This window comes from Balaenoptera musculus, chromosome 12 (assembly GCF_009873245.2).
Source record: "Balaenoptera musculus isolate JJ_BM4_2016_0621 chromosome 12, mBalMus1.pri.v3, whole genome shotgun sequence".
NCBI lineage: Eukaryota > Metazoa > Chordata > Mammalia > Artiodactyla > Balaenopteridae > Balaenoptera > Balaenoptera musculus.
This window is the reverse complement of record NC_045796.1, coordinates 76141820-76162517: the sequence shown is the minus strand read 5'-3', so window position 1 is coordinate 76162517 and position 20698 is coordinate 76141820. Positions and strand designations below refer to the sequence as shown.

The following is a 20698-nucleotide window of genomic DNA, read 5'->3' as shown; positions in this document are numbered from 1 at the left end:
AGTCAAAGTTTTAGAGCTGAATATGACTGTGGTTCAGAACTTTTTTTTAAAGGAATGAGCTCATGCAAACCCCAAAATTGGACACTTCTCTAAGATGTGGCAGGTCTTCTGGTTTCCAGTACCATGACGTTTCCATTTTACCACATCTAAATATTAGATGCCCACCAGTTTGCGTACCAGCCTTCCAACACACCTCGACAAACTTCCACACTTCCCTTGGCCCTAAAACTAGTCCATGTGCCTGAGCTTTTGGTAATGGAAACAGCTTTCCTGTTATTTTCATGCACAGTGGAGTAGAAAAAAATACGTTAATCGGGTCTGTGATTTGTGAATGGTTTAAAAAGGTGGTTACTATGTTGGGTGTATCTAGTTTGTTTGTGTATCTAAGCACCGATCTAAAAAGATTTATTCCTCTTCATTATGTCAAGATTCCGAAGTGGCACCAGATGAAATGTCAGACTGGGACATGGTTACATTCCATGATGCATTGCGAGATGTTAAAGAGAGAAGGATTTGTGTTTGTGTTTTATAAAAATCAGAATTAAAATCTCCTTAAGGACAGGGATTTTTGTCTGTCTTGTTTACTGGTGTATGTTAGCACCCAGAATACTGTGGGCTCTGAGTCAATAATTATTGACTGAAAAACAGCTTCGCCATATGTCTTGATCTTTGCAGTGGAATTAGGTGCTAGAAATATTGTGCCCTGTTTCTATACTTAATCAAACTGAGTCTCCTCGCCCCAACCTCCAACTTATTTTCTACCATAACATGATCAGAATGCACCAGGATATAATTAAGTCACTATTATTTCATTGATTATTTAGCAAAATCTACCTAACTGTTTTTAATACCCAGTCAGTTCTGGGTGGAAAACAAAATTAATGTTGGCACTGAATGCTTTAAATAATATTTGGACTTGAATGAAAGTGTATAATATACATTATCTCTGATCAACATATCAACAGGTGCTAATTTTGTCAATTCCTTTGGCTGATAGGATATTATTTCCTAGAAAGTTCTGCTTCCATTTTATAGTTTGTCTAACCAAAGAACAAAAAAGATTTTCTCTTGTTTCTGACTTCTTAAGCTTTAGGAAAGGGGGTGGATGAAGGAAGTCAGATTCATCCTTGTCCCTCTATGAAGATAATTTTAAAAATCATCAATAAGCTGGGAGTTTAGGATCAGAAATTACGGGATATATTGCTGTTCTAAATAGTAGAAATTGATAAACTAATTGGATTTCTTTGGAGATGAAAGGGACTCTGCTTCCCACTGCTCTTTTTGAGATAAAATAGACTAGAGATCCCATGATGCTAGATTTGACAAAATATTCCCTAATATATGTTTTCTTTTTTTAAAAATAATTTAAACTTCAAGTGAGCAAACTTCTTATTTTTGTCTGATTTTATTTTAAAGGTTGGAAATAGCCTGAAAATTTCTAACAGCTATCAATGTATACCTTATTATATTTTGGACATCTGACTATTAGATGAGATTTTTAGCCTATACTGAGTCTGAATATAACTTTTATAATTTAAATTTTTGTTCATAGGATTGTGTACTTATTGTAGGAAAGACAAAAGAATTAAGAGTTCTGGAAGTGGTAAAATGTTGGTAAATACAAAAGATATTTTTCTTATTTAAAAAAGTCTATTAAAATAATTTATTGTTTAAAGTCAAAATAACAACAATGAATTGTGGGGTTTATGACACATGTAGAAGTAAAATGCATGACAATAACAGCATAAAAGGTAAGAGGGAGAAATGCAAGTGTATGGCTGTAAGCTTTTTTACAGTATGTGTAATGATAAATGACATTAGGTTAGTGTGTGATAGGTTTCAGAGACATGTTGTAACCCCTGATCAACCACTACAAAAGATAAAACAAAGAGGTATAGCTAATAAGCCAATAGAAAAGATAAAAGGGAATAAAAAATATTTAAGAGGAACAAGTACAAAGGACAGATGGGACATAGAAAACTATTAGAAAGATGGGTGATTTTTTAACCAAATCATAGTGATATTTGTATGTTAATACATAAATTATATGTCATTTTATCACATATAAAAAGCAGATTGACTAAAAAGCAAGACCCAACTATATCCTGTTTATGAGTTCCACTTGAAATATAAAGTCACAGATGAATTAAAGGAAAAAGATAGGAGAAGATATATCATGAAAACACTCATCAAAAGAAACCAGAAGACTTTATTTTGATGTCAAAGTAGACTTTAGAACAAGAAATATTACCAGGAATAAAGAGAGAGATTACATATTGATAATGAGATTGATTTACCAAAAGTACAGAACAACCGTAAGTGTTTATGCAACTGGCAACTCAGCTTCAAAACACAGCAAAAACAGAACTGAACACTTTTTTTGTTGTAAGCTTCTAAGTTCCTCAACAGGGATTCTTTTACTACTGGAATTTTCATGGATGAGAAGGATTTGCTGTATAATATTTAAACCATTAACACACATACTGTTTTTGTGAAAACTCTAATTTCCAACGTTAATGCATTAAAGAGTATTAATTAAAATATTTACTCAAGAAATACCAACTACATACCAAACACTTCATATATGTTATTTAATTAGCATAGTAACCCATGCTGCATGTAAGAAAACCTGGACTCAATAGGATTACATACGTGTCCAAGGTCACACAGTAAGGAACATAGCCAAAATTTGAACTCAGACCTGTTTGCCACTGAGCCCGTGATGTTTCCGCCACGTGGGGGCTTGAAATATATACATATTTTTCATAACTATTATTTTGGTCTCCATGTAAGTGATAGTCATCCTCTCAATCAGCAAGGAAGTTGTATAGGACAGGAATGCCACGTGTTGGTTAACTGCTCTTGCCTTAGAGAACTACTAAAAATGACCCCATTTATTTTTGGTGGGGACCCCATTCAGTGGGAGGCACAAAGACTAGCAGAATCTAACGACCTGCAAAAAACTGAAAAATTTTCAGTAAAGCATACTCTGTAATTTCAAAAAATCTGTATTCAACACTGCCAGATTAATAGTTGTTAAATGAATGGATAGATGATACTTCTGCAGCCAAACAATAATATTATGAGGATTTAGTGTGATTAATTTATGTGTTTAAAAAGCTAAAGTGGTGAGATTTGTGGAAACTGTTGGTTTCTGGAATTGATAAAATCTTCCTACTGTAATATTTCCGTGACCTTATTAATTAACCAAGTTTTAAAAACTTGTTCTAGTAAAGGAAGTAGAAAAGAATCAAAGAAACACAGGAATCACATTGGTTGAAAAAAGTGGAGTTGAAATAAAAGGTGTATGTTCTGATCACAACCATAATTTAAAAACTATTTTGAGGATCATCAAAACATCAAAACCTATGAAAGTCATCTTCATATTCATATCTCAGACATGTTCACTCTTTAAATTTCATGGAACAGAGCTGGCAGAATTGAAGTGTTGCTAAGGAAACATATCAAGCACAAACATAAAAAGCATAACAGGTTCAAAGGTTTCTGGGGAGTTATTACAAAGACATAAAACCTGCCAAATAATTGGAACAATAAAAGTGGAAAATTAATTTCAAGCAAGACTAGACATTTCAACCAACTGTTGAAAGACTTTTGAAGAATATATACGTACTGGGAAAAAGAGGTGAGGACTTTTAAAGATCCAGGTGGTTAATTAATGAAGACTGAAGCCAAATGCAAGCGTTAGGAATAAAGCAGAAAAATTTGGTTTCTGGTTTCACAAAGGGGAATTTGCTTCAATCAAATTTATTAGTAAGAAGGATGAGGGTTCAGAGAACAGTCTCCTTGAAGCGGGTGAAAAATGGACCAATATTCTAAGCTTTGAGATTTGATGCGTTTCTTGGTCCAAGTAAAATAAAACCAGGGTGTTAAAGGAAGTAGAGACAGAAATAAGAGACCCTTTTATGAACAGTTTTACAAGCACACTTAGTTCTGGAGAGACCCCCTAGGATTAGCCAATAGGATGGAATCATTTTAGAGGGTCTGGGAATGTACCAAGTGGCTTGCATACCAGTTGACATCACTCATAAGAGAAGTGTTAAAAAGTGTTTTGAGGGTCAAATGAAGAAACACTTGGAAGCTGACTTGATGAAGGAATGCCAACTGACTTTTTCAGATGGGAAAGAGGTGCTTCACTTACTTGTCAAAATGACAGAAAGGTATTATTTCTGAGGCAGGAAAGAGGTGTTATAACACATCCTTTGCATTTTGATAGTGGGCAATTTATTGAAATGCTTTTCTGGGGTTAAAATGATCCTTTCTCTTAAAAGTGGCATAATGGGAAAATTGCTAGATTGAACTGAAACTTGCTAAATTGGAAGAAACAGAAGTCAGTTGAAGCATTGCTAGTTCAGAAAATCACTATCTCTAGAGGACTTTATTTTGGCGGCCGTGGGAACAGCCTCTCCTATTTAGACATTTATGTAGAATTCCTCCATAAGCACTGTGGGTATAGGCTGACTCATATATACATGATATGTGACTATAAGTTTCAAAGACTTATTTTTGAATAAAATTGCAAAGCTAAGGGAAACTTAGTCCCATCCAAGACATCACCTTGGCAGGCTCTATATACTCATTTCAGAGATGCTGCCTTTGGACAAGTCATTCTTGGAATTTCTCTTGTGGAATCGTCCCGCAAGACCATGGCAAACTTGAAAAATTATGTTTAACAGTGAAAAATTTTCATACTTTGAGTGAAAATATTGTATTTGGGAAAGATCCAAAGAAATCAGAGTCTCATCCGGTAAAGAAAGCGAGTGATTAAAATGTTACTAATTTAAAAAATAATTGAGGTGTAACTATTAAGTAAAGAAAGTGATATTCTTTTGTGGCTTGTAACCTGGTTTTCAAAGTAATTCCCAAAGCATTTTAAATATATTTTGATCAGTGAGGTATGTTTGTAACAGGACAAAAGATTCTTAAGGTGACTGCCTTGAAAGCTAATTTTAGAATGAGTTCCAGTATGCTGGCTAGAAAGCCAGTCTCATGGTGTTTATAGTTTTAACTTATAAAGAGAGAGAAGTAGAGGGTAATGATGTCTAGTGAAAATTTCTTGGTGATTTTAAGACATGGGAGCAATGCATAGTTAAATTTTTATAGAAAAATAAAGAGTCAAGTTTTTGCTGTGGTGTGCTGCATGGGAAAGAGTGTGATACCTACCAGAAGGCCAGACTTGAGGCCATGTGAACTTGGATCAGTCACTTTGACAAATGGGAAAGGTGGGGAGAGAGGAATCAATTAGGAGTTTGGGATTAACATGTACACACTACTATATATAAAACAGATAATCAACGAGGACCTACTGTATAGCCCAGGGAACTCTACTCAATATTCTGTAATAACCTATATGGGAAAAGAATCTGAAAAAAGAATGGATATATGTATATGTATAACTGAATCACTTTGCTGTACACCTGAAAGTAACACAGCATTGTAAATCAACTATACTCCCCTATAAAATAAAAATTAAATTTAACGTCAAAGTAAAAAAAAATTTTAAATTAAAAAAAAAGAAAGAAGAATGGGAGAGGGAGGAAAGTAAAGAGAGGGAAAAAGTAAGAAGAAAGAAAATGAAGAAAAGGAAGAAAAAAAAGGAAGGAAAGGTAGGTGGAAGAAAAGGCCAACTCTTTCTTCATCCAATATAACATAAATTTGAAATTAGTGGAGTCATAATTAATGATGTTATGTCATATCTAACAAAACCATCAAATACAAGAAAAACAGAAGGAAGTGTCAATAAATAGCAGATTCTCAAGAGTGACAATTTTCAAGAACACCTGCTTATCTGCATATATGCCTGTAAATATGTTCATTTATCAAGACAAAGCTCATTTTCCCAGTCTGTGCTATTGTCCTCTATGTGATGGACCATGGGAGTTCAGGATGCCCTTGAAATGTGCTTGTTCTAAGCAAGTATGAAAACTACAGCTTACCCGGGCCTTAGAAAGACTGTTTCACACAACTGGATTAAAAAGTTTAAGACACACAAAAAATGGGGTTATGCTTACTTTTGGAAGAAGGGCCAAAATATTACTGTCCAAAGTGGAAAACGTGCAAGTACACACATGAGAGAGCAATTGTGAGGTTCAAATGAGATATTGTATGAAAAATCACTTGAGAAGTCTAATGCTTGGCAAATATAATTTCATAGAAAATATTTCATGAGGAAAAATTAGAAGCATATAAAGACACTGGACTTCCTTCTGCCCCCTGACTTCCTTGAAACGTTAAGCCGTTGCTTTAATTTTTGCATACACAAAACATGAACGTTGTCACAATTTTTCTACATGTAAATGAAAGCAAAATAATACTTGCCTTCCAGTGATCACATGGAAATACAAATGAAGTGAATATTTGCAGCCACGCCTGGAAATAAAGGCCCTGTGTAAAGTGTAAGTTTATTTCATGTGAAGTGGCCTGGCAAGTGCCTGGCACATGTCCAGGTTATAATGCGTACTATTTATGATTGGTGTGACCTTGCAGACACTGGCGCACAAGGCTGATGCCACAGAAAAGCCAGCTCGTTTCATCTGACAGAGTCCAGAATCTATTTTTATTTACTTATTTATTTTTTTAATCTTTATTAAGGCTTCAGTGTACCAAGGAGGTAGACACACTGCAGGCGAGACCATCACATGTTAGCAGTTCTCTCTCTCTATCACATGGAATGTTTCCAAAATGTCTTGTCCATTTTTTTTCTGAAGCCAGTGGTAAAGGGCTAGAACTACAGTTTGATGGGATGAGAGCAGGAACTCATACTTCAATTCATAGACATTTCATGAAGTGTCCAGCTAGTTATTGTGAGAAGTATTTGCTTCTTGGTCCTGGTAGAAGTATTCTCAGTGGATGTATGTAAGAGAAATAGCCTTATTTATATATTTTAAATCTATTTAAATCTATTTTGTAAATAGATTTACATTATTTATGCATTAATTTGGGTAGAGGGAGGGTATTTGCTACATTTGGCAAAATTTGGTCAATCTCTGTTAGGTGGAATCCAATCCATGCCAAGAATGACTGGCTAGAAGGGTTGGAAGAAGTTCAGATGAGATGTTAGCCTGGTTGAAGCCCAAACTCTTCTATAGATAAGAGGGTAATAAAACATGTTCATGGGCCAGTGTGTTTATAGATATTTACTTGCCTAGCTCACAGGGTTAGGAGTTTATATAAGATAAAGACGAGCTTAATGATTTTAAAGACAAAGCTCCATGTTACTATTCTGTTTAAAATTTAAGGAATGTAGGGGAATTTGTGAGGGTAAGTATATGTAATCCAGGAAATTGTTTTCGAGTTAACTAATGGTGTATGCTTTGTGCAATATATGGAGAAAAGGCATCAAGGATAAATTTGTGATTTATAAGGCATAAATACTATATTAATGCTGTAGGTTTGAATTTTAAAGGCTTTAAATTTCATTTTGACACTTTAAAACATTTTTAGAAAAAAGGCAACATAAAAATAATAATGGTGACTTAAAAAACAGCATCGAGTGTATACTTTTGTCCCTGGGAGACTAATGAGAGGAGGTGAAAAGAAGATACTTATCTTCATACTGTTTATTCAAATATTTATGAATTCCCACTATGGGTCAGGAACTATTCAAGGAGATGAAGACATAGGAATGAACAAAACAGACAAGGCCTCCATACATCTTATATTTTTGTAGGGGAAACAGACAGTAAACAAATGGCAAGTCAATATGTAGTACGTCAGAGGGTGTTAGAAAATACTTGTGGAGAAAAATAGCAGACATTGCAGTTTTAGGTTGGTGGGTGGGTAGGGATTGTTACATTTTATATAAGGTGATCAGGGAAAACCTCAGATCAGAGGTCTGAACACCTGTTAGGTGCCTCACAGATAAGGGTTCTGAAGGAGCTGAGGGCACAAGCCATATGCACATGTGGGAAAAGCCATTCCACACAAAGGGAAGTGAGTATGAAGCCTTTAAAAAAAATTTGGTACATTTATATATTGTAAGATGATTGTCATCTTAGTGTACAATTAGGACCTCTATCACATTACATAAGTATAAGTTCTTTTCAGTGGTTGTAATAATTAAGTTCTAGTCTCTTAGCAACTTGGTGATTATAATACAATATTGTTGTCCATATTCTCTATATTGTGGACTAGATATCTAGGACTTATTTCCTACTTGTTGCAAGTTTGTGCCCTTAAACAACATCTGTCCCATATCCCACCTTCCCTCTCCTGCTGACCACCATTTTACTCTCTGTTTCTAAGAGTTTGGCTTGTTTAGAATCCACATGTAAGTGATATCACACAGTATTTGTCTTTCTCTGTCTGACTTATCTTACTTAGCATAATGTTCTCAAGGTCCATCCACGGTGTCACTGGAGTACGCAGACTTTAAGTCAAGAAAAAACTTGGCCTGTTTTAGGAACACATAGTTGTTTAAAAAAATTTGCTGGAGTGTTACATAAATTAGTGCACATGTATAAATAGTACCTAGTCATGCCTGCCTCTAGGTCTGTTGTTGAATGTGCATTCTTCTTTATTAGGGCACCGGAGAAATGGGCTTTCATAGAGAAATTCTGTCCTAGTTCTATTTAGGGCTTTTTCTTTATTCATGGACCTAGTTCTTTGCTACACACTGATTTTCTTACCATAATACAAACTGTTTTTGAGTACTTAGTATGTGCTGAATATAGTGCTAAATTATGTACACACATATCTTAATGATTTTCTCAGTCTTTTTTTGCCAAGATATCAACATTTTTGTTTTTCAAATTTTTAAAAAAATTTAATTTGTATTTTATATTGGAGTATAGGTGATTTACAGTGCTGTGTTAGTTTCAGGTGCATATCAAAGTGATTCAGTTATACATATACATATATCCATTCTTTTTCCAGATTCTCTTCCCATATAGGTTATTACAGAATATTGAGTAGAGTTCCCTGTGCAATACAGTAGGTCCTTGTTGACTGTCTATTTTATATATGGTAGTGTGTATATGTTAATCCCCAACTCCCAATCTATTCCTCCCCTCACCTTTCCCCTTTGGTAACCATAAGTTTATTCCTGAAGTCTGTGAATCTGTTTCTGTTTTGTAAATAAGTTCATTTGTATCATTTTTTAGATTCCACATATAAGTGATATCATATGATATTTGTCTTTCTCTGTCTGACTTACTCCACTTAGTATGATAATCTCTAGGTCCATCCATGTTGCTGCAAATGGCATTATTTCATTCTTTTTTATGGCTGAGGAATAGTCCATTGTATATATGTACCACATCTTCTTTATCCACTCCTCTGTTGATGGACACTTAGGTTGCTTCCATGTCTTGGCTATTGTAAACAGTGCTGTAATGAACATTGGGGTGTATGCATCTTTTTGAATTATGCTTTTCTCTGGATATAGGCCCAGGAGTGGGATTGCTGGGTCATATGGTAGTTCTATTTTTAGTTTTTTGGGGAACCTCATACTGTTCTCCACAGTGGTTGTACCAATTTACATTCCCACCAACAGCAATGGAGGGTTCCCTTTTCTCCACACTCTCTCCAGGATTTACTGTTTGTAGACTTTTTGATGATGGCCATTCTGACCGGTGTGACGTGATACCTCATTGTAGTTTTGATTTGCATTTCTCTAGTAATTAGCAACGTTGAGCATCTGATTTTCTCAGTCTTGAAGGCTGAAAGTCATCGAGGTTAAGTTGTCCAATATCAAAGCCAGCGAGTGGCTGAAACAGAATTAGAACTTTGTCAACTGATGCCACATTGCAAAAAAATTCACTGAAGCTCAGATTGAACTTATAATTTTCTTGTGTTTAGTATCATGTACAAACTGAAAAAGAGATCTCCTTGTCTACAGTTGTTACAAATTTAGCTTTTACATAAACTTCATTAATTTCTGTAGGTATATCTTTTCTAAATTATGTTCTTTGGAAAACTATTCCAGAAGATTTTTAATAAGTTTTATATGAAAAGTGGTCCCATGGCCAAATAATTTTTAGAAACACTAGTTTATATGAAGATAAATAAGCTATTTGAATGAGGAGTTTCTTAGTCTTTAAAATGCTAATGTGCATTGAACATCTGCAGGAAGTAAATGTTTTCAAATTATTTTATCGTGGAGGGGCTGTTGTGAAACACCTAGTAATATCTCAATGAACTAATTTATATAGAGCACAGTTTTGGAAATGATGCTTTAGCTATTTCAGTTCCTATGAGCTACTACCCAGGTGCTTTCAATGCAAGGGGTTTACGATGTTTCCGTGAGAATGCATTCTGGTTATTGCTTACAGCAAAATATTTTCTTTCCTGTGCTGCCCCAATTTGAAGGAACTCCTATAACTTGAATTTAGGTGGTCAAATATAATATCCAGGGTGAGTGACATTTAACTTTCCCTCCAATATTTAGAAATCCCTTAGTTTTGATGTGTAGGTTATACTTACAAATATATCTATCTCTTTTATTCCTTCTTACTCATTTTCAGCAGCTGGGAATAAAGAAGAGATAAAGATATGTCCATTTTCTTCTTCTTTGGTGTTGGCTGTTTAACTGTTTCTTGTCTCTCTTTGCGCAGCTAGGTCTTTGCTACCTGATTCGAGAGTCATTCAAGCAGGACTATCCTGGTCTCATAGGTAACATCACAGTTTACTTCGAGAACAAACACTTATATCTTTGGCTTGTAAATGAGCCTTCTGTTCATCGGTGGTACTTAGCTTGGGCTTTGGTGTAATTTAACAACAGAAGAGAGGAATGTGCAGGCGACATTTCCAAAATGTACTACATCCTTTTCTTGGGTTCCTGCTCTCTGGGGATCCCAGTTAGCTTGGGAAACCTTAGTTTCAAAAAACATTTTTTCACTCTGCAGAGTTTCTCCAACCACGAGGTCAGCAGAACCTAAGATGGTGCCCTGAATTACCGTTCGTTTATTTCCATTCTGTTACACGTTTTCTACAAGTTAAGAGTTCCTTGGGGCTAATACTATTTGTTAGAGCAAGTTGGCTCATTGTTTCTGGGCAGACTTCATTTTCCATTTCTCCAGGCTCTTCTTTAGGAAGTGTGACAGCTTCTGCCACCCCTGGTTTTTCCTCTTGTGCTCCTGTGGCATGGTGTCCTGTGGTTGTGCATTGTGTGCCACCTGAGAAGCGCCACCTGGGCACAGCATACTGTGACCCTAGGGCCTGGGGAGATTTCCACAGGTCCATGTGCTTTCTCCTCCTACTCAGTTCCCTTTCATTCATAAAACTGTCCAGTTTTTGAGCTGGAAAAAAAAGAAGTCTCTAAACTCAACTCCTTATTTAGTAGCCATGAGACGTGGGCCTCAGAGAAGTGTCCTGATTGCTCAGTGTTACGTAAGGAATCAGGGCTCAACCAAGGCTGGGAGCCTTTTACCTGCCCCTCCCCCCGCAACTCCAACCAAGTCCAAGGCCATTTCTACCAGTTGCACTACCTCAAAACGCTCTGAATGGGAGCCCTGCCACATCAGTTAGGGTTCTTTGCAGTAAGCAAAGGAAAATGACTTTGACTAAGTCAAACAAGGGAGAAGACATATCCTGGGGATATAACGGATTGCTTAGAGAATTAAATGAAGATTTGAAAAATCAGGCCTTAGGACAGACAAAACTTGAGAAGCTACAGGGACTTCAGCCTCAGAAATCTGAGGTCCAAACCTCTGGGTGCTGCTTTTGGACCCTGTGGGTGCCCTCTTGAGAGTGGAAATGTCCAGAGAGCATCTGATTAGTTGATCTCAGCTCCTGTACCCACCTCTACATGTGTGTTTGTATCTGAGAGAAAGAGAATTTGTATTTTTATTTTGTGAGGGTGAGGAGGGTGATTTACTGTGGTTGACAACCCCAGCAGAACCACATGACGTGAGGGAGGATCAGTTTGCCCAGAAGAGGGATGGAGGGAGGTAGTGTCTGCCGGTACCCGAAGATGAGGAAGGAACGCTGGAGGGAACCAAACCATGAACTGTGTCCTACTGACACTTACGCGGATGGGGTTAGAGGGGATGCTGATCAAGATGCTTCCTAGCTGCAGTGACCCTCTCTTCTGTTTCTTCCTTTGCCTCTTTTCCACTTCCTTCTCCCCTTGGCTCCTCCTTACGCCTCCTCCCAGGCTCTGTCAACACAGAGCAAGGTGCCCCCTCACCTTCCTGCATTACCAGTTTACTGCATCTGGTAGAAGGTGGGTGAAGAGGAGGGTTGGGAGGGTGTGCTGGGCAAGTATAGATTATACTTTTAAAAGTCGAAAGCACAGTGATGGGATGGCCTCAGTAGATTCCTGCGTTGTCAAGTGCTTGCATGACCTCCCTCTTCCCCTGCTTCTCTCTCCAGGCTCTTCAGAATAGCAGATGGAGAGTCAGACCCAAGTACTGTCTTGTCACTCTGTTGCCACTCGTGTTGAGAAGCAATTTTGATTTGAAAACATATAGCAAACAGGGACATTACTTAGGTAATGGGAGCACAGTGTGTCCCTGGTTTACCAGTGGGTCAGGTTACTCTCTGATGATTGGGATGGGTTCCTTGGTGACTGAGCTTAGTGACCCTGAAGACGCTGAAAATACAACTGTATCTTCAGCTTGGTGTGCAATACAACTGTAAACCTGGATTTCTATTCATTTGATGACATGAGTAACTCTATTCATCTATGACTTTCAAAAGCACAAACTAGGGTAATGTTCTGGCCTTTGTTAATGAATTGTTAAATAATCACTATTATTGTTTAACTAAAATTTAAACTCTTAGCAAAATAGTGTATTCTGCACTATTTACAATAGCCAGGTCATGGAAGCAACCTAGATGCCCATTGACAGACGAATGGATAAAGAAGATGTGGTACATATATACAATGCAATATTAGCCATAAAAAGGAACAAAATGCGGTCATTTGTAGAGATGTGGATGGACCTAGAGACTGTCATACAGAGTGAAGTAAGTCAGAAAGAGAAAAATGAATATCGTATATTAATGCATATATGTGGAATCTAGAAAATGGTACAGATGAACTGGTTTGCAAGGCAGAAATAGAGACACAGGGGTAGAGAACAAACGTATGGACACCACGGGGGGAAAGCGGTGGGTGGTGGTGGTGGGATGAATTGGGAGATTGGGATTGGCAGATATACACTAATATGTATAAAATAGATAACTAGTAAGAACGTGCTGTATAGAAAAATAAAATAAAATTCAAAAAAATAGTATATTCATTAACCCTAAGATAATGTTTTAATGCTTAATTCTTTGTCTTAGTAAGATTTAGAAAATCTAATAATAAAATTCTTAAAAAAATTTTTTTTGGGAATTTCCACCGCGTTTATGGTTGCATGGTACGTGGGTGCTGCTGTTCGCGGATTGGAATATAACAGGCACCAGAGGATTCCTGCTCTGTCCCCTGGTCCTGGAACTTGTGACCAAGGTTGGATGTCCCCATATCCTTGTTTAATGGAGAGAACTCAACCAAGCTTCGTTGCTGCTAGCCCCCAAAGCATTTGATTTGTCTGTGAGAAGCTGAAAATCATCTTTTAGAAAGTTGCGCTTCGATTCTCCGCCCCCTACCTGCAAATCCCTTAATTATGCTGTAGAAATTGGGGCTTTTTGATTGGGGCATGTCTCTCACAATCTGGTGCTGATTTAATTGCATAATGACTTTCTATTTCACTGGTATTCGAAGCTTTCCTAAACTTTGGAAGAGCAACCCGTACCTTGGGCTAGGCCCAGGTCACTCTTCTCTCTCTCTCTTTCTCAAAGACTGTTACGGCATCAGGAACCAAGAGAAGTGGTTTTCTCTTAAAACAGTGTCTCCACAAAATACCAAAGCAATGAATCTGCTGATTGCCAAGGCCAGATATGTCAGGAAAAAAGATGAGGGCGGTAATAAACAAGTTTCTCCTGATTCTGCCCACATGTTTGCAGCTGGAGAGGCTAAGAGGAGATAACAGATGAATCCTCTGAGTAAAGAGGATGTCTTGCCACCTGTGAAGAACATTATTCAAATGCCGACAAAACCTTTGAATTCAGAGGAGTGGGATAAACTTAAGGTAGATTTCAAAGAAAAGGCTAACTTTGAAAATTAGATCATTTCACAGATGGTTAAATGCCATATTTCTGTAGATGTGGCCAAATCTGTGCTGGCCTAGGTAGCTGCAAAAAACAATGGTATTGTAGGCTATGATTTGCTGGTCAAGTATTTGTATCTCTGTGTTTTTCATAAGCAGACATCAGAAATTATTGATGTCTATGAAATCATGAAAGCCAGATAAAAGCATTTAGAATCTGGAGCGTACACTCTTCTCATGCAGGGATTAATCCATACAGACAGATGGAGGGAGGCCTTGCTGCTGTTAGAGGACATCAAAGAAGTCATGATTCCTTAAAAAAAGGACTATAGTGACTGTATCCAGGGAGCCCTATTTCATCAAGATGTAAATGTAGCCTGGAATTTGTATCAAGAGTTGTTAGGTCATGATATTTTTCCTATGTTGGAAACATTAAAAGCCTTCTTTGATTTTGGAAAAGACATGAAAGATGATCGTATTCAAACAAACTACATGACATTCTTTTGTATCTAAGAAATAATCAGCTATATCCTGGGGAGTCATTTGCACACAGTATAAAAGCATGGTTTGAAAGTGTTCCTGGAGAACAATGGAAAGGACAGTTCACCACAGTCCAGCAAACTGGTCAGTGTTTGGGCTGTGGAAAAACTGTAGAGTCTATTCACCTGAGTTCAGAAGAGTATGAATTTCTCAAGGAAAAAATCATGAGGGATGTAGATGGAGGTGACCAATACAAAAAGACAACACCTCAGGAACCTGAGATTTCAGAACTTTGTAAAATACTGTCCTCCTTTTGATATTGTCATTGATGATCTCAGTGTTGCCAAAATGTTTCCTAAAGCTCGTGAGTCTCAAGTTCTCTTGGATGTGGTCTCTCAGCTAGCCAAGCAGAATCTTCAAGTGCTGGTCCCGGGCTGGAAGCATATGTTAATGCAGAATTCCTGGTGGAGGAAGGATGATATGGAAAAGGTGCAAAAGCAAGCCAGCTTTTTTTTTTTTGCTGACAACTTCTCAGAGGATGCCTTTCCTTCTGTATGCCACACTGCACTCAGGGAACCACTGCAAGTTTATCACAAAAGATCTGATGTGGGACCACAAGGCCTGTATTCCTGATGCCAAGACCCAATGCCTGTTATTTAAGTGGCAGCAAGGACATCAGCTGGCAATTGTTTGTAGGCATCCGGGATCAAAAATAACTCTTCAGCATATTCTCATCTTTGACACCATGGTGCAAACAACTGGAGACTCGTGGCACATACCTTACGATGACGACCTGGTGGAAAGATATTCCTATGAAGTGCCGACCAAATGGCTTTGCCTTCACCAGAAGACATAAAGACTCTTAACCCCATGCTAAACTTGTGTTTGGGTGTCCTCCTGGTTGGCATCAGAGCTCTTAAATTAACGCTTGTTTAGAGTATTGCTTCTATCCTGTTTGTCCTGTTTGGTCCAGTTGGTTTGCATATCAATAAATTGATTTTTTAATTAAAAAAATAATTTTGGTGGGGGGACTTCCCTGGTGGCATAGTGGCCAAGAATCCGCCTGCCAATGCAGGGGACACAGATTCAAGCCCTGGTCCGGGAAGATCCCACATGCCGCGGAGCAACTAAGCCCATGCACCACAACTACTGAGCCTGCGCTCTAGGGCCCGCAAGCCACAACTACTGAGCCTGTGTGCCACAACTACTGAAGCCCACATGCCTAGAACCCGTGCTCCACAACAAGAGAAGCCACCGCAACGAGAAGCCCGTGCACCAAAACGAAGAGTAGCCCCCGCTCACCGCAACTAGAGAAAGCCTGCACGCAGCAACAAAGACCCAACACAGCCAAAAATAAATAAATAAATAAATAAATTAAAAAAATATATATATCTAAAAAAAAAATTTTTTTTTGAAGACAATTTAAAATTTAAAGGAAACAAAGTACCTGTCTAAAGAAGAACTGGAGTGGGCTGCTTAGAAAATTCTCAGTTATTCTGAATTGCTCTCCTTTAAAGCATATCCCATAGAAGAGACAATACTGACCAACTCTATTAGACCTATATGAAAATAGGCCATGATTTTTACCTTTTTTCCCTCTGTTTCTAAGACTATATGGAATATTTGAGGAGAAGATTGCCCTCTGCCAAGAGGAATATGAATGACATGGTAGAGTATTATGTAGGTAACACATTCTATATTAAAGTCTTATATCCCTTTAAATATTTTATAAGGTTCAGTAAAGTGTATTCTTTTGGGAATTGGAACATTATGAAGTACCTAGAAGCAATCCTGCTTGTCAGATCAGAGAGCTGAACATTAACTTTTTGAATGCATTTAATTATCTGTGGAAGCATTTAAACACAGTGGACTTAGAAAATGATAACATGGAAACAAAATGTACATATTTTGATTTCTTCTTTTTTTTAATTGAGATAAAATTCACATTACATAAAACTCATCATTTTAACCATTTTAAAGTACACACTCCTGTGGTTTTTAATATATTCACACTATTGTGCAGCTACTGCCACTAATCCTCAAACACTTCTACCACCCCCCAAAATAAACTCCACTCCCAATGCTTCCCACACCCATCCCCTGGCAACCACAGATTTACTTTCTGTCTCTATGGATTTGCCTAATCTAGACATTTCATGTCAATTGAATCATACAATATGTACCCTTTCGTGTCTGCGTTCTTTACCTTAATATAATATTTTCAAGATTTATCCAAGTTGTAGCATGTATCACTACTTCATTACTTTTCATGACTGAACAATATTCTGTTGTATGAACATTTCATTTATTCATTCATCAACTGATGAACATTTGAGTTGTTTCCACTTTTTGCTCTTATGGTTAATATTGCTGTGAACATTCATGTACAAGTTTTTGTGTGAACATATGTTTTCAGTTCTCTTGGGTATATACCTAGGAGTAGAATTGCTGGGTCATATGGTAACTCTATCTTTAACTTTTGGAGGAAATGTCAAATTCCACAGTGGCCAAACCATTTTACATCCTCACCAGCAATGTGTGTTCCCATTTCTCCATAATCTCCCCAACATTTATTTCTGTTTTATTTTATTTTAGTTAAATTATAGCCATCCTGGAGAATATCTCATTGTAGTTTCAATTTGCACTTCCCTAATAACTAACTCATGATGTTGAGTATATATTAATTTTGCATCTACACCTTTATGCAAATGAAGCAACAAATGTAACTGAACAGAAAACTCAAGCAGTGTATATAAATTAACATTTGATGCAAACATCATGTCAACATGCTGCAGTTTCTAGTCTGTAACACTTATGTGTATATCTCCTGTAGACCTCCAATTACATATATGTACAGACACATATGAAAATAGTCTCATTAAAGCGGGCCTTAGTGTCTGGCATTCTCAGCTGACTGTGACACAGACCTGAGTGACTTTCTGAAAAGAGATGGATCTTTCTGGAGTTGTTGGAAGCCATCTCAATACTGAACACAGGAAATGTCCTGGACATAAAAAGTGGACTTGATGACTGCATTCAATAACTTTTTATGCTCTCTTTATAGTTTTTCCCTTTCTTCTCTTCCTGACTGGGTGTCGACTGTCACCTGACTTTTCTTTCTGTTCTGACTGTAGCTGTCCACTTTCAAATATGGACCCTGAAGCTCTATTCTAACAATCTGTTGAAAAGTTGTTTAAAATAATAGCAAATAGATGCTGAGTGGTTTCGTTGATAAGATTACATTAGGGCTTTAGAAGATGGATTATGCGATGACTGTTTTGACTGTTTAGTTATTTCTCCCTTTCTGTTACTAGTTTATTTTTGGAGACCTGACCCCTTGTATTTCATTGCAAATATTCCAATGAACTTAGTGTTTAAAAACACCTACTCGTGTGGACCTTTGACACCTCACGCTTTTATGAAGCAGGCTTTTTAGACTATAAACCAGGAGTATTTAACTAGGGAAGATTTCAGACAAGGCTAAGATGGTCTGATGTCCCAGCAAACATTTACTGTGGTGCTACATAGCTGATCTGATGTCTGTCTTGAGTTCCATGAGCCTTATGGTGTTAATTACCACTTTTAGCAGATGTTTGTTGACAGTTAATACACTCAGTTGCTACTTGTTCTTTTCAGAAGTAATTATAGATCCTGGTTGCACTCTTAAATTAACAGCACATACAGGAGCTGTTCTCACCTTTTAACCACTTGCACCCCCCAGGCCTCCCTAAAATGGATCTGAGTTGTGATAAATGTTACTTTGGGGCTTAGGGTAATACATTTTCCTATCCATGCATACTTGTAACTACCACATTAAAATAGGATACAAACACCTTTATTTTTCCTTACTCAGGTGTAAACAAGTCACTTATGTAAGTACTACTGTTTATCTTGGTTGTTTTGTTCTACTGCCTCTGTGCTATGGATAATCTGTGATGTCTATAGAGTCAGTTTTGGGAAGGTTCATTTTTTCTCTGAAGAAAAATGGTGCTGATGAATGATTTAAGGAAACTGTATTTAAGTATCATTATTTATAGTAAAGCTACTTTGTTTTATCCTACACCATGGTCAGGCTAATACTGCCTGATATTTTTTTCCTACCCTCCACCCCTTTATCCAGAAAACTACCAGCTCTTATTGTGATGATGGTGGAAAGAAATGATAATGATGCTTTGACTCATTAGTTCTCCATTTAATGAAGTCAGATAAAAATGGTAAGTAGCCCAAATCACGTCTAAACAATTTAGAAAGTGCTATCTCCAAGGGAAATAAAGTCCTTTGGCAATAATTTACAAGTTGTGTGGAGAAGTTGCTATGAATAACAGATTGGCAAATGAAAATTTTTCAAATTTCATATTTTGAAATTTGAAAAATTTTCATATTTTCCAAAGGGTTACACCTCCTCCCAGATTTCTACACATCTGTTTCTTTCTAAAGTTCACCTGATCACATGCACAGATTTCAAAGTATCTATGATTACTAATCTCGTTTGATCTAGAAGCTGCATATTGCCAAACACAAGGATTGGCGGACATCTCAAAGATCGAAGGTCTGAACAAGGAGTGAGTATGACTTGGAGGAGACTTAGGAAATTATAAAGTCATGCAAAAATAATGAACTTGAAGAATGGGTAAGAGGGAAAGGCACTGGATTGAAGAAATATTGTTACCATGCACAGAGAGAAAGAGAGAGAGAATTGCAAGAAGGGTGAGATGCAAAAGCATTATTGTGTGTGGGTAGACGTAGGTGAAAGATAAGGAGAGAAAACAAGTTTCTCTTACCTGAGTTGTCCGTCATTGGCCTAAACTGGTTCTTGGTGTTATTAATAGTGAAGGCTGACTTCTTAAGGAATTTCGCCCCCCCCCCCGATATTTAGACCGAAGTTTGTTTCTTTTTAAATTTATCTTCCATTTGCATGGAAAATTCATATCATCTAGTTATGTTTTCTTTATAAAAGCTTGAAATCTTTGGGAACAGCATTTCCTTTAAAGAGTTTAGTTATTAATAAAAAGTAAATAATGAAACAGATACTGTTTCTTAGACAGTTTGATAGCTTTTTCCAAGTATAAAAATGTAATCTAATATTGTAAAGCCAGTGTAAATACATGTACCAGACATCAGCAGGATCTTTGCTTTTACTGAAATGATACTGTGTGTAACATTGCCCTCTAAATCTACACCACTGATTGTAACTGCTAGAGCTAAGGCTATCTCAAAGGATTCATTAGAGTTTTAGGAAGGCAGTATATTACACTGGTAAAAGTATATACTTTGGCATCAGACAGCCTTCAGTTCAAATTCTGATTCAGTCACTGTCTATCTGTATCTTTGGGCACATAGTTTCCTTAAACCTTCATTGCCTACTTTGTAAAAAAAAAAAAAAAAAAAAAAAAAAAAAAATATATATATATATATATATATATATATATATATATATATATGATGCTTGTAAAGTATACACAGTTCCCTCTGTATGGTGACTGTTCATAAGTATTTGTATTATGATGACTATTATCATCCTTTGTCTTTCCTCTTCTGTTATTTAAAAATAATTAGTAATTCTCATCTTTCCCTTTTCTCTTCTGCTTCTCTTGACACCTCTGTCTTCTCATTCATATATCATTATTTTTTTAACATCTTTATTGGAGTATAATTGCTTTACAATGGTGTGTTAGTTTCTGCTTTATAACAAAGTGAATCAGCTATACATATACATATGTTCCCATATCTCTTCTCTCTTGCGTCTCCCTCCCTCCCACCCTCCCTATCCCACTCCTCTAGGTGGTCACAAAGCACCGAGCTGATCTCCCTGTGCTATGCGGCTGCTTCCCACTAGCTATCTATTTTACATTTGGTAGTGTATATATGTCCATGCCACTCCCTCACTTTGTCCCAGCTTACCCTTCCCCCAACCCCGTGTCCTCAAGTCCATTCTCTAGTAGGTCTGCGTCTTTATTCCTGTATATCATTTAGCAGGATTTTAGATGGAATAGATTTATCAATTTTAGAACCACAGGACTTTACTTTAGATGTCTGGCAAAGAAAGGGGAGCTGTTTCTATTGAAAATATCACCAAATTTCAGTCTCAACTATTGTTTCATTCACAGTGACTGATATAAAATCAAAACTGAGACATGAAGAGAAGAAGAAAAATATGATTCATAATA

The 20698-nt window shown here is 37.0% G+C and overlaps 1 pseudogene; it reads left to right on the top strand.

The window, feature by feature from the left end:
• The first annotated feature begins 13637 nt into the window (after positions 1-13637).
• Positions 13638-15387, top strand: LOC118905369 (annotated as a pseudogene).
• Positions 15388-20698: the final 5311 nt, after the last annotated feature.